The sequence below is a fragment of the Procambarus clarkii genome, chromosome 3 (genome assembly GCF_040958095.1).
Source record: "Procambarus clarkii isolate CNS0578487 chromosome 3, FALCON_Pclarkii_2.0, whole genome shotgun sequence".
Lineage (NCBI taxonomy): Eukaryota > Metazoa > Arthropoda > Malacostraca > Decapoda > Cambaridae > Procambarus > Procambarus clarkii.
Window position 1 is genome coordinate 32,852,074 of NC_091152.1, and position 12,235 is coordinate 32,864,308.

General features: G+C 47.4%; 1 long non-coding RNA gene across 1 annotated transcript; it reads right to left on the bottom strand.

Annotated features, from left to right (window-relative positions):
- Positions 1-1,597: 1,597 nt before the first annotated feature.
- LOC138367897 (uncharacterized) lies at positions 1,598-3,409 on the bottom strand. Its single transcript, XR_011229462.1, has 2 exons — positions 2,744-3,409; positions 1,598-2,353 (listed from the first exon to the last, which is right to left on the bottom strand). It is a non-coding gene; the product is annotated as an uncharacterized lncRNA (long non-coding RNA).
- Between the last annotated feature and the right edge of the window lie 8,826 nt (positions 3,410-12,235).

Sequence of the window (12,235 nt, forward strand, 5' to 3'; positions counted from 1 at the left end):
TGTCCGCCCGCCGCCACCACTGTCCGCCCGCCGCCACCACTGTCCGCCCGCCGCCTCCACTGTCCGCCCGCCGCCTCCACTGTCCGCCCGCCGCCTCCACTGTCCGCCCGCCGCCGCCACTATCCGCCACAGCCGCCACTGTCCGCCCGCCGCCACTGTCCGCCCGCCGCCACTGTCCGCCCGCCACCACTATCCGCCACCGCCGCCACTGTCCGCCCGCCGCCAACCCTGTCCGCCCGCCGCCACTATCCGCCACCGCCGCCACTGTCCGCCCGCCGCCACTGTCCGCCCGCCGCCACTGTCCGCCCGACGCCACTGTCCGCCCGCCGCCACTATCCGCCACCGCCGCCACTGTCCGCCCGCTGCCACTATCCGCCACCGCCACCACTGTCCGCCACCGCCACCACTGTCTGCCACCGCCACCACTGTCCGCCCGCCGCCACCACTGTCCGCCCGCCGCCACCACTGTCCGCCCGCCGCCACCACTGTCCGCCCGCCGCCACCACTGTCCGCCCGCCGCCTCCACTGTCCGCCCGCCGCCACCACTGTCCGCCCACCGCCGCCACTGTCCGCCCGCCGCCACCACTGTCCGCCCGCCGCCACCACTGTCCGCCCGCCGCCACCACTGTCCGCCCGCCGCCACCACTGTCCGCCCGCCGCCTCCACTGTCCGCCCGCCGCCACCACTGTCCGCCCACCGCCGCCACTGTCCGCCCGCCGCCACCACTGTCCGCCCGCCGCCACCACTGTCCGCCCGCCGCCGCCACTGTCCGCCCGCCGCCGCCACTGTCCGCCCGCCGCCACTGTCCACCACCGCCGCCAAAGCCGCCACGGTCCGCCCGCCGCCACTATCCGCCACAGCCGCCACTGTCCGCCCGCCGCCACTATCCGCCCGCCCGCCGCCACGGTCCGCCCGCCCGCCGCCACCATCCGCCACCGCCGCCACTGTCCGCCCGCCGCCACTATCCGCCACCGCCGCCACTGTCCGCCCGCCGCCACTGTCCGCCCGCCGCCGCCACTGTCCGCCCGCCGCCGCCACTGTCCGCCCGCCGCCACTGTCCGCCCGCCGCCACTATCCGCCACCGCCGCCACTCTCCGCCGTCCAGCCTCCCCTCTGTCCGTTAGTAAATAATTATAATTGTTAGTAAATAATAAAAGAAATATAAATTATTAGATTTTTTTTACCCTTAAATTGGTTTTAATATTTAAATTGAAAATAATAATTATTATAGACTGTGGGTTGGTTGGTGTAGTCGTCGTTGATCCTCCTCTACGGACAACCCAACCCACAACTCGGTAGAGTGCTTATACTAGGAGATCACCCTTGGCGCTTCTGGCTCTTGGAGAGGGGCTCAACGTCACACGTTCAGGGGATGCGGCTCCAACACTTAGCCTCGTCGTCACGTGCACACACCCACTCGAGCCGCTGTGACTCCCCACTCTCTCCTTATGAGATATGATCTCCTCAATCCCCCTATGACTTACTAGTATTACCTCCTACCCTGTCCACAGCAGTGGTTCATGGTTCTTTCTCTCTCTCTCTCTCCTTCTTTACTACCTCCTGGGAAGCCTCACTAGGACAAGGGCAAACACCAGCAAATTGTGACACATTTACTGAAGAAAGCACATACACGATACATACACACATATAATAATAATGAATCCTATACTCTATAATATCACAATCAGGTTGCACTCCAATACCATCAGAACTCTATTATCAGCTTATCAAGTGGTATCCTACCTCCTGGTTCACCACCTGATACTATTAACTTCCTCAAGTTGGTCAAACCTACACACTGTTGCACCATCAGCAAGATAACATATATATATAGAAAACCAGCATTTGAATGCAATAACATATACCAGTATAAATGTTCATTGATACTTCAGTATAAAAAAACTCCTTGACGCAAGAATGCCAACAGTCACTCACCTCTCACTGCGTCTTGCACGCTAATGACAACCAAACACTATCAACTCCCTACTAGTAATCCACCAGAACTTCCCCTTCCACCTCTGGAAGTTCACTACCCTATTTCTTTAGGTTCTTCCGGGCTTCACTACCAGGATCCTCTGCAGCTCCTCCAGGCTGCTATCATGAAGTTTCCTTGAGCAACTACGGTGCTTCACCCTTCTGCTAGGCTCCTCCACAGCTCTCTTGGCTGCTACACCATGAAGTTTCCTCGAGTAACTATGGTGCTTCACCACCTCTACAGAAGCACGTGACACTCCTCTTCACTGCTGCTTCTCCTCACAGCTCGAGGTCCTCTGCTCCACTACCTTGGAGTCTCATCAGCTACTTCATCTGCTGGCTTCGAAGTTCTCAGCAACTTCTTCCCCAAAAGACAAACCTGCAACCCATCGACACTCCAATAAAATGTTCCCCTTTAACACATAAACAAAAAATATTCACACAATATGTTTGCCTCAAACCTCTATCTGTTCTCTACATACAGTGAGAGTGGACTCCCCCGTTTTGGGCGGGTCCATACTCCACCTCGCCTGGTGGCGGTCCTCACTCGCTGGGAGGGTCTTCCTCCATCCGGAGCCAGGCTCCCTCAGTCGTCCGCCAGCGCTCAGAGAGGACGGACGTCGCTCCGTGTTCCTCCCTCTTCACTCTCCTATTTCAGGCCTTCTGCCTTATTAAAACATGTCTAACTTATAAATAAACATCGCTACTGTCGCTGGGCACACGACCAACTACAATGCAATCACTATGAACTGGCGTATATCGTGCTTACCACAGATTAACTGGTCGAGGGCGCTTTTCCTCTGACGGCGCCTGGTCAGGGCGCTCCACACAGCCCACAATAATGCCTCCGGGCGGCTTAATATTCACTAATTATCGTCCACGACTTGAGACCACACGTCCCCAGCTCGGTTCCACAGCTGGCACGTCTGCACACTTCTCTTCTCTTAGAGATATATCACTAGGGGTTCCCTTCTGACGGGAGCTCAACGAAGCGCGGCTTCCCCCTGCGATGTCTGGCACTCAAGTGAGGTCAAGGTCCTCCAGAAGCGAGCCTCAAGCCTCCAGCAAAATGTCCACATCTCCTAGCCAGTCATTTATCTATTTTCTTCTGCATTGCCCATAATCTCAAACTGTTACACATATCCAACCAACTATTTTACATATGCGTTATCACCTCAATACTTGCTAGACCTTCTAGTTAGGTCAGGCTTGCTGAATAACTCTCAAAAAGGGAGACTCGTTTCTCCTGCAGGCTGAGATCATAACACTCCCCTCCCCTTATTTTTGAGAGTTATTCCAGTGGCAAAGCTCGGGATAATACATCCGCCACCACACTGTCTCGTTCTTCAACCAATATACTCTCTTAGGAGTCTACAATTAATTCGTTGCACCATGCAACATCTGGCTCACAACTCTCCAGAAATATGATCTTCTCACAAACGATTTGACTTCTCTGACACCTCTTAGCTAGGCTGTCCTCTTTGGACGCCTGCACTCCATTGGTCCACTCTACTTACTGTCTCCACCCTCCATTTCCTCGTCTTCTTCTCTTCCCGTCCAGAGTCAGACATCTACTGTCTGTACCTCCTCTGTCGTCTTCACACTTCCATCTACTGCCGTTATACTTCCGCCTCCTGTCATCATACTTCACTTCCTCGTCTTCACCGACGATCCTCCCTTGCGTCTCCGCATTTATCCAAGATCTCATCCTGTCTGACTTCCATCGAGTCCTCGGCTTTCTTCTATCCCTCCATGCTTGCATCATCATCCTCTTCCTACACTTTTCACTTCTATACCACTCCATTTCTTCTCCTTCGACTCTTCTTCGTTCCCTAAAAGTTTCTTCGAGCACTGCACTACATCCAACAGCACTCGACCATACATGTCGCTTTGCCTCTCCCAAAGTGCTCGTAAGCATCTCTCCACACATACTGTCTCTTCTCCTTTCATTTTCCCGGCTATTACTCTTCTTCACTATCTCTCCTCCACGTTTTCTGTGAAACATGTCGACTCCTGACATCTCAAACAACTTAACTCCACTATCCATATGCCTCTGTGCTCGTGGACCACTTGACGCTCTATTCCCGTCTTCAGTCTGTCCACATCCTTCCTCATTCCTACTCAGCACAGTTGCATTCGCCTTCCGACTCTCAATTTCAGCAGTCTGGGCTCTCTTCAGGTCAACTCCCTTCACAGTATTCTTCTTCGGCTGGGCCATCTTCACTTTTGACCTCACCGAGACTTCATTTTTCTGGGCTGGACCTTCATCAAACAGCCGTGCTATATCTACATCGATCTCTTCCACTGGCTGAATCGACACTGTCTCACCTTCTCCAGTGTCTTCCTCGTCGGCCACCTCTGCCTTCGTCACTACCGAGACAGGGTACTCAATGGCTTGGCGGTCTCCTGACTCATCCCCTCGGATGTCAGTCAGGTTCACACTCTCAGGTGTCCCACACGTGCCGTGGCCTTCTGGGCACTCCTCTGGCACAGTCTCCGCTATGACTCTTGTCAACACCTTTGTCCCGCACAAGTCATTCCCCAGGATCACTTGGACTCCTGGAACAGGTATGTCGGGGCATACTCCCAACATCACCTCCGCCGACACATATTCCGACCTTAGCTGGACAGTACATACGGGCATGTCACTCTCAGACAATAACCCATATACTCTCATCTTACTCCTGCCAGCTAACCGTCGATCATTCCCAATCAGGCTTCTCGTAATCAAGCTCTGATTAGCTCCGGTATCTCTTAAGATACCAACTTCTACCTCAGGTTGGCCTCCTATTCTGATCCAACCTTTGCTCATGAACGGCCTATACCTCTCGTTCACTAAGTTCGCTCTCTGTGGTTTGTCTTGGAACACATTAGTATATTTACTTCCGGGGTCACACATGGCCAGGGTCACAACTCTCTTGCCCTGCCGACAATCTCGCATCACGTGACCCAATCCGTTACAATTGTAACATCTCATCTGGGAAAAGTCTCTTCTATATGTACCCGAGTAGCTCTGACTCTGCCCACTCGTATTGGAGTTCCTCGGGCCAGACGTACTACTCGTACTCTGTGGAGCTTTACTGGACTCTTGATTTCCTGGATAACGATCAGTTTCTCGTTTTGCTCCTCCATCTTCACTTTCAGACGAAGTGCGCGACCTACTCTTCTGAGTTTTAGGGTACTTACTTTTATCTGCCCATTTATCAAAATTTTTCTCACCCCAGACTCTTCTGGGTCTCTCATAATTTCTTCCTCCCCAGACTCCATTGGATCTGCCATTGCTGCGTCTCGCCTCGCTTCTCACTCTGTTCTCCCTCAAGCTCTTGTAAGCTTCAGTAATCATATCCGCCCTATCTGCGGCATCTTTCACCTCCATTATCCCTGCTTCTTGGATCTTGAACTTTGTTTCGGGATGCATCATCTCCAAGAACTTCTCCATGACCATCAGTTGCTTTAGGTCAGCGTAAGATCCAACTCCAGCAGCCTCAATCCACTTCTGGAATCGTCTTTCCAGATCTCTTGCTGTCTCAGCAAACGTACATGCTCCAACTTTGATCATCTCTCTGAAGCGCTTTCTATAAGCTTCTGGGGTTAACTGAAACGAGCGCAAAATGCTGCTCTTTACCGTGGCATAATCCTGGCACTCTTCCAGTGACAATTGGGTGTATGCCTCCCTGGCTGCACCGGTCAATCTTAACTGGACCAGCTGGGCCCATTCCTCCTGTGGCCACTCCTTGATGCTGGCTACTTTTTCAAAGTGCTCGAAAAAGCTCTCTGCCTCTTCGGGAACAAACAAGGGAATGTCCTTCTCCCTAACCCTAACATCTGGTGGGTGTGATACCTGGGTGGTGCTCTCTGGCAACCCATGTTCAATCCTTTGCTCAGCCAAGGTTCTGTTCGCTTCTATCTGCATTTGTTTTGTTCTCTCTTTTTCTTTTTCGACCTCTAGTCTTGCTTTCTCTTTTTCTTTCTCCTGTTCCAACTCCAGTTCTCTTACTCTGGTTTTCTCTTTTTCTTTCTCCACCTCTAGTCTCGCTCTCTCTACTTCCAGCCTGGTTTTCTCTTTTTCCTTCTCGGCTTCATTTTTCATCTGGAGTTCTAATTTCATCTTTTCCAGCTGGAACTGTCTCTCCTTGTCCTCACGCTGCATCTGGAGCTCTAACTGGAATCTCTCCAAGCTCCTATTCCGGCTACTCCTGCTACTGCGGCTACTCTTGCTGCTCCTACTCGATCCCTGGGATCTCACGTCATCCTGCCCATCATCCTCCTTTCCACTTTCAGCTCCTTCCTGGGCTCCTTGTTCTGCCGCTTCATTTTTGGCTCTTAACTGCCTCAGGATCTCATCCTTCATCCCAGCTACTTTAGATGCTTTCAACCTGATGCCACATTTTTCTGCTATTTGTTTCAATTGATCCCTCGTGCAACCTTCTAAATCCTCAGGCTTGCCTGACTCCACAAACGCTTGCACCTTATCCATCTTTGTCCTGTGAGTCTTCCCAAGAGAGAATATACACCTGCGTTCACACAGTTTATCTATTTCAGCAAGGGTGTACAAATCCACTCTTGGACAGGGTGTGGGTGTGTCAGTTCACTCTCCCGGACACAGGCCCCCAATTTATTATAGACTGTGGGTTGGTTGGTGTAGTCGTCGTTGATCCTCCTCTACGGACAACCCAACCCACAACTCGGTAGAGTGCTTATACTAGGAGATCACACTTGGCGCTTCTGGCTCTTGGAGAGGGGCTCAACGTCACACGTTCAGGGGATGCGGCTCCAACACTTAGCCTCGTCGTCACGTGCACACACCCACTCGAGCCGCTGTGACTCCCCACTCTCTCCTTATGAGATATGATCTCCTCAATCCCCCTATGACTTACTAGTATTACCTCCTACCCTGTCCACAGCAGTGGTTCATGGTTCTTTCTCTCTCTCTCTCTCCTTCTTTACTACCTCCTGGGAAGCCTCACTAGGACAAGGGCAAACACCAGCAAATTGTGACACATTTACTGAAGAAAGCACATACACGATACATACACACATATAATAATAATGAATCCTATACTCTATAATATCACAATCAGGTTGCACTCCAATACCATCAGAACTCTATTATCAGCTTATCAAGTGGTATCCTACCTCCTGGTTCACCACCTGATACTATTAACTTCCTCAAGTTGGTCAAACCTACACACTGTTGCACCATCAGCAAGATAACATATATATATAGAAAACCAGCATTTGAATGCAATAACATATACCAGTATAAATGTTCATTGATACTTCAGTATAAAAAAACTCCTTGACGCAAGAATGCCAACAGTCACTCACCTCTCACTGCGTCTTGCACGCTAATGACAACCAAACACTATCAACTCCCTACTAGTAATCCACCAGAACTTCCCCTTCCACCTCTGGAAGTTCACTACCCTATTTCTTTAGGTTCTTCCGGGCTTCACTACCAGGATCCTCTGCAGCTCCTCCAGGCTGCTATCATGAAGTTTCCTTGAGCAACTACGGTGCTTCACCCTTCTGCTAGGCTCCTCCACAGCTCTCTTGGCTGCTACACCATGAAGTTTCCTCGAGTAACTATGGTGCTTCACCACCTCTACAGAAGCACGTGACACTCCTCTTCACTGCTGCTTCTCCTCACAGCTCGAGGTCCTCTGCTCCACTACCTTGGAGTCTCATCAGCTACTTCATCTGCTGGCTTCGAAGTTCTCAGCAACTTCTTCCCCAAAAGACAAACCTGCAACCCATCGACACTCCAATAAAATGTTCCCCTTTAACACATAAACAAAAAATATTCACACAATATGTTTGCCTCAAACCTCTATCTGTTCTCTACATACAGTGAGAGTGGACTCCCCCGTTTTGGGCGGGTCCATACTCCACCTCGCCTGGTGGCGGTCCTCACTCGCTGGGAGGGTCTTCCTCCATCCGGAGCCAGGCTCCCTCAGTCGTCCGCCAGCGCTCAGAGAGGACGGACGTCGCTCCGTGTTCCTCCCTCTTCACTCTCCTATTTCAGGCCTTCTGCCTTATTAAAACATGTCTAACTTATAAATAAACATCGCTACTGTCGCTGGGCACACGACCAACTACAATGCAATCACTATGAACTGGCGTATATCGTGCTTACCACAGATTAACTGGTCGAGGGCGCTTTTCCTCTGACGGCGCCTGGTCAGGGCGCTCCACACAGCCCACAATAATGCCTCCGGGCGGCTTAATATTCACTAATTATCGTCCACGACTTGAGACCACACGTCCCCAGCTCGGTTCCACAGCTGGCACGTCTGCACACTTCTCTTCTCTTAGAGATATATCACTAGGGGTTCCCTTCTGACGGGAGCTCAACGAAGCGCGGCTTCCCCCTGCGATGTCTGGCACTCAAGTGAGGTCAAGGTCCTCCAGAAGCGAGCCTCAAGCCTCCAGCAAAATGTCCACATCTCCTAGCCAGTCATTTATCTATTTTCTTCTGCATTGCCCATAATCTCAAACTGTTACACATATCCAACCAACTATTTTACATATGCGTTATCACCTCAATACTTGCTAGACCTTCTAGTTAGGTCAGGCTTGCTGAATAACTCTCAAAAAGGGAGACTCGTTTCTCCTGCAGGCTGAGATCATAACATAATATAATATAAAATATAATAAAAATAATATAATATAAAATATAATTTAATTTCAAGAAACTTAACTTTAAACACAAAGATGTGAAAATGGTTCAGATTATTGGCTCAAACCTTTCATAAGAGATTCATATTGGTGTATGAATGGATTATGAATGACTCATGTTAGGAGTGTAAAGTTGCCACAACATCTCAAATTAGTGTTAGATACATATGTCTTGGTTATAAGTTTTGGAAACCTATTTAAGTCCACACACAATATCGTATCTGATACGATAAAACAAACGTTTCCTATACTTTCAAATACTTTCCAGATATGTTGTGGCAACCTAAAATTGTTTGCTGGGTAGAGACTCTACTTCTAGTCTGAAGCTTTGAAGTGACTCTGGTCTACTGTTTGGTGCATTCAGATCTAGCAATTGATAATAAAGGGTGGCTATACTTAACTCTTTGTTGCAATAGTTTAACTTCAGGAGTTTTATAGCTTCCTCATAATTACTCTCATTAAGAGTAAGGTTATGTATGACCTTTTTAGCCTCTCCTGTGAGAAGACTGAGTAGGTATGAAAATTTAGAAACTTTGTCTAGAGACTGTTTCTTATGGATGTGAACTTCAAAGGAAGTCCAAAAATTGTCCCAATTTTCTGTATCTAATCCCGAAAAGGTGGGCAAGTCTAGAGTAGGTAAACGAACCTCAGGTAAGTGATTATTGAAGTGAGACCCAGTGTTGCTGGCATTGGATCCAGACTGTTTGGCTAATTTAGATAGCCTGAAAATTTTATCATGAGTCTCCTCTTCATATTGGGAGATGTCGGTTACTATTTGACTTACTTCATCAGGATCAATTTCTACAGTATTTAGCAGAGCAAGATAAGATTGACCTGCAGTTCTGACTTGATCAAATTTCAGATCAGCCAATCTAACTGTTGACTCTAAGTGATAAGAGTCAATGGGATTATCTTTAGTTAAGTCATCAGCCTCATTAATTAATCTGGTCAAGTGACCTTTAAGGCCAATGTAGGTTCTCCTCAATTGTTCAGGAGTAGCCATGTTGGGCTTAGGTTCAAACTTCACAGTGTTAGTATATGTATTACTAATGAAGCTTGGGTACTTGTTCATTAGTGAACAGGTAACATTAATTGTAGCCTAAATTAAGGTGACTACTTTATATTTTACCTCACTTGAGGTTGAATGTACCTACCTACCTAACAACAAATAGCTAGATATTTTGTGCACTGTCTGAACTCCACCACTAGTTCTCGTCCGGTTAGCTCATCCTTATCACCATCAGAGTTAATGGAGATAATCCAGCAATACACAAAATAGATACACAAAATAATGTATACAAGAGAAATATTATGGAGACACTCCAATCAGAGTTATCTCAAAAATTTATCCCACCCTATAGAGGGTCAGCACAAATAATGTAATATATACACAACACTGACTACTTTCAGATCTAGTCGTAATAATTCCTAACTAAGAACTATAAAGTTATTTAGTCTGGGCTTGTACCAAATTCAGCACAATCTCAGCCTAAATTCTACCTAATAACATGGGTAAAGATTATTGTGGTGCAATAAGGTAAATATAGTTGTGCTGTATTTTTTGTTTGTTTTTTGTTTTATAAGAGTGCTCTTGCACACACAGGTGAACAATTATGTACAGTTAAGTTTGGCTTGCTAGCCACAGCCTTTTGTGATGGTTGATGGTGTTAATTAACTTGTCAACCACACGCAACCTAGATTCCCCTGACAAATGTACACCGTCTCTGTTCAGGTTCTGTCTGTAAGGTCTGGCTGTAAATTGGATATATGTGGCATCCAATCTCACTCGTTTTTTCAGCCTGAAATTTATGTACTTAGCAGCTCTCAGGTAATATTCCGGAGTTACTCCCCAACGATTATCTTGGCTTGGTTGGCGAGGCTCCACTAATGTGAATACTACTGATTCACTGATGAGCTTGAAAGAAGAAATTATGTTTTTGAGGTGTTTGATCACCTCGGCTGGATGACGAGTGGGGTGGATGTCATTACCACCTAAGTATATGATGGTTAGGTGGTGAGGCCACTCTAACGCAGGTGTTAGGGTGGTGTTATTGTAAAAGTTATGAGCTGTTGCTCCTGGTGACCTAAAGATTCTCACCTCGGTGTGAGGTATAGGTCTAAGTGTTGTGGGTAATTGGCTATGACCCACTAAAGCTACTTTATACATGAGGTAAAGGTAGCAATATGTTAGTGTGATCTAGGCTTACTGATGTGTTACAATGTTAGTTGACACAATTAATTAAATAGTTAGTCTAGCTTCTATCACACAAGGATTAGCTATTAATGGTTAATATTTTAATTATAAATTTAATGCCTATCCGGTTCGATAAGGACCATAATGTGGGATATTTGGGCTTGATTCTGATTAATTAATAATTAAAATAGTAAATTAAATTACGAAGGACCACCCGCTTTTAAAGTAAAGAGGGAAACTGAGAATTTCAGATCATTAGATAAAATTCTAGAGAAAACCAGTGACTATGGATATAACTAGAAAGCATGATCATAAGAATAATTAATGGGCTGTATTATTAAAGAAACAAAACTCAAACACCTACATTGGGGGGTTATTACTGGAGGTCAGTACGTCCAGGAATCAGTGTGGTTCGTTCACTAATTCAATTAATAATAATATAATCCTATAAATAATGCTGAATATAATATCATTCATACAAAGAAGAACATGAACATGAGCATAGTAATGAGTTACAGTAAATCACACATTAATATTAAACATTCTGAATACATCAAATTGCAAGGTTATGAATAAAAAGAAATAAGCCTTAGCTTGTCGTCGATTCCTTTAGATAACCATGGTAGTCCTCTTAATCTCCAAGCCTGGCACACTGACGAATGGCACGGTTAACATGGAGAAGACAGCATGAGGAATTCGTCTCTCGAGCTGCAAGATAAATAACTACCAGTAGCAATTGATTTAACTACTCAATTCATATTCAAGATTACTGATATCGACAGATGGAATTCTAATCACCTGTTATTAGGTGTTATCTCGCCGCGTGACGAACAATCACCCCGCTATTAATAAACCTGTAAATGATGCATCAAATAAAGGGTACTTAGCTGTGGGCACTGTATAAGTATTAAGATTGCCGTTATTTCGCATCCCAGGCTCCGGTGAACCTATCCTGGATTGATGCGTTTCAAGCTGGCTGATCACGTGTCGTCAGGAACCAAGTCTAGGGGTCCCTTATTTAACACCAGCACTAGTTGAAAATATTATCTGCAAGGTCGTTCACGCCTCACAGTGGCGGCTTTCATCTGTGGATGGATCACACCTGCCCGATTTGCTGGGCAATGGCGTCCTTTATGAGTACGGTATGCACAGTTCTGCCTCCTTCCGGCTATGCACGTGTCCGCGTACCGACTGAGGATGGCGTCCCTCCAACCCACGCCGAGTCGACGTTCATAACACAAATTATTGTCTTGAACATTAATATTTCTCGCATTCGCGCTTGAAACTCTAAAGACTGGACGGGTTTATTATTTAGAGGAACGAAATATTATTATTTAACTATTTAAGAATAGTAAATATATAAGGGAGAGGAATTAATGTCTCCCCATG